Raw genomic sequence first — 3,397 nt, 5'->3', positions numbered from 1 at the left:
AGGTTTTATCAATCCCCTCCCCCCAGATTTTGTCACTTGTCAACAGCTTCCCTCTTACAGCCAACCAGAGAACAAAGGCTTGTTTAGGAGCACAAACATTCTTCCATATCACCTTCTGCCACGGGGCATTCCTCCCCTTCCACCTCCAGAAATTATCGGCCTTAGAGCACTGAAATTTTCCATCCACAGCCCACTGCATTAGCTGAGCTTCTGTCAAACTTCTACCACTGCAATTCAGCATATCTTTAATCTGAACCAGTTTCTTAAACAAGGGAGAGTCTTCATGCTTTGCTGAAGCCTACCACAAATTACCTCCTCTCAAGTACACATGGCTCACCCATCGTGACCAAAGGGAATCCTTTTTGCTTTGAAGATTTCACAGGGTTTTTGAAAGGAGAGCAGTGTTCCAGCTTTTAAGGTCCAAGACCCCAGCCCACCCTCCTTTGGCAAGCACACATCTTTCCAAGCAACAAGAGGCCTTCTCCTACCTCCCCACAGGAAAGCCCTACACAGCTTAACCAAGGAATAGTTATTCCGCAAACCAAACAAGTTGTTTAAGTCATGATGATCTTGAACAAATTGCTACCAGTTTTGGGAATCTAGAACAGATCCTTGGATTATCCCAAACACAACGCTGGGTTGATCTACCAACAACCATTGCAAGTCATCAAGGGATTGTTACAAACCAGACATAGAACCGAGTTACAACGAGCAGCGTATCTGCTGAGTTGATTCATAAGCCCTGGGATGCTCAAGTTCCATATACTGCCTCACTTTCTTAACCCAACTCCCCAGAAAACTCACCATTAATAGGTGGTGAAATTTGACCCACCTAGACTGGGGGGCATTTCATTGTCCTTGAACACCCAATCAGTATTTGGCAGGTGATTCACAGCCACAACATGAGAAGCTGTTGGTTGAGCTATGGAGGTGGGGTTCCCTTGAGCATTGACAAGGTTATTCATCCCTATCCTAAAGCTCGACTTCTGGAACCCTATGGTCAATTTAATAGAAGAGAGACAGCAGAGCCTGAGTCAGACGCTCCCGTCAAACATTTTCCTAGAGGAATCCCAGGCAATAAAATATTTTATAAAGAAATTGGTCTTCTTAACATCTAACTCATACCTTCTCTCAAATAATAAAATTACAAGAATCCTGTCACTTTGAAGTAAATGGGAAAAGCACAAGCAACATCAATCATAGCTGCTCTTTCACAGTTCTAACTCCAAAGACTACTGTACTCTCAAACCAAAAAGTCACTCCACTGATCCACCAAGTGCTTATTAAATTGCAGAATAATATGCAAGTGCAAAATCATAAGCATTTCAAACTAATCAACAATTGCAGAAAAGGAAACATAATTTTGACACACATGAGAATAAAAACCATTAGAATTGGATAACAAAGCTATAACAAATTCATATTTTAAAAGATATACCTATACCCTTACAAATAAGTTTACAATAAGGATAAGAAAAGAAAGTCCATACCAAAAGCAGAAAGGGTGCACCATGAACGGCTAAGGTAACACTGTAAATAGCAGGCTTATTGTGTTGATTTGCTTGGTTAACAAATGCTTTAGCCTATTTTTTTAGGGCCACAGCAAAGTCTCTCCATGTGAGTTCCTTGAACTGATTGAGAAATGTTCTTTTTAATCAAAATGCAGCACGTAGATGTTTTATTGTCCAATTTCAGAGAGATCCAACAAAACTGCCAAGAGCAATCTAGAGGATCTTGAATAACAGAATTAGTTCGAACTGGAAGAAATACTAAGCGGTTGTTTAATATTATTAAGCAGTAAAGAAAAATTAAATGCAGTAAAGTTTATCTAAGATAATACTATTTTAATGCAAACCATTTAGAAGACCCTAATCCTTTAGATTCCCTGCATATTAACAAAACAACAAAAAGAAAATGCTTTGACAGTCTTAACCACTCATGGAATGATATGATAAAAATAGAAATTACCAAATTGGTTAACATCCATACAAATATTCTGAACTCAAATCAGTTCAGCTCAAGCCTGCAACTACAAATTTTGGATCCAACAGCACAGTTGACGTCCTTTTTTTCAAATGCGAACATCTATCATCCTCGTACAAAGGGGAAGTTGGGGGAAAGAAAATTTTCACATTCCTTCATTGTGAACTCCCCAGATTTAGTAATTGTATGAAAGAAAAAATAAAAAATTAGCATAACTAACCCTATATCGATACCGAGTGCTCCGAGCCAAAGCCTTTGGTAGAGCACCAACATCTCCAAGCCCACCTATGGGAAGTTGAGAACTCATCAATTAATTAGTTCTGGATCACACACAAAAAGACCAACACAGCTACAGCCACTCCCCTATTGCTGCTAAAATTTTATATAACCTCATGCATATATCATATGTGCCAAATATCAGGGTGATAAGAAGCGGTGACCTCTTGGGAAGTCCTCGTGTTGCACCCCTCTCTTTTATTAAAAAAAATTAAAAAATGAAAAAAAAATTTAAAAAAAAAAGAGGTGATAAGAAGCTACTATCCATTTGATTGTTACTTCATTTCATACATAAAAAAAATCCAATTTGGAGAGACACGGATTGCACACATGGATCCAGCATCCAAGTAACAAATACAAATTATATTTCAAAGAACCTTTCATCAAGAGAGTAAATGAACATCACCAGAAGAAGTAAGTCTAGAGACGCCACCTCCCTCTATCCGAGAGAAATCATGGCCGTTGATCAACAAGACCACAATTGTTCAATCCCATGCTTCATAAACCTAGGTCTATCCTCATCACAATGTTCCCAAGGCTACTTAGGCATCTAGCTCTTGATCCTAGAAGTCCTTAGCACCTTCCTCAACCACAGGTCCACAACATTATTCCCCGTCTCTGCCTCTTGCAACCTTTTTCCCCTCCCACATATCGTCAGCCCCTCTCAAGGCCTTGACTGCGGCGATGTGGCCACGGTGGTGACCACCAGCTCAGGTGGATGTTCCCCATCATCCTCTTTGGTGGGTAGCAGCTAGCAAGAGGATGAGATCAGGGGGGCTTCTCCCCTGCGACTGGTGCCAATTTGTGTGGTGACCATGAGCTTATTCAGTTTTAGGAATTTTAAGCTAAAAATTGCAATTGAGAAAATGCAGAGCCGCACACATGACAACTGCTCAGATTAGTGAAGAACCAGATGCATGAACTGATTCCAAGGAGACGCCATTGCTGCTGCAGACCACCTATGATGCCAGCCCCCTTGTGAGCCAAACTTTGCAGTTCTTGTGCAATCCCAAACTTGCAACCCCCCTCTAAACCATTCCTTCTCACACATCAAAATCACCCTTCTCTTTCCATACTAAATTACAAAACAATACTCTCCAACCAAGGGTGAGAACATTAAATTTGATGTATACACTGT

Source organism: Malania oleifera, chromosome 11 (assembly GCF_029873635.1).
Source record: "Malania oleifera isolate guangnan ecotype guangnan chromosome 11, ASM2987363v1, whole genome shotgun sequence".
Lineage (NCBI taxonomy): Eukaryota > Viridiplantae > Streptophyta > Magnoliopsida > Santalales > Ximeniaceae > Malania > Malania oleifera.
The sequence above is the reverse complement of the archived record's forward strand: the minus strand, read 5'-3'. Positions refer to the sequence as shown.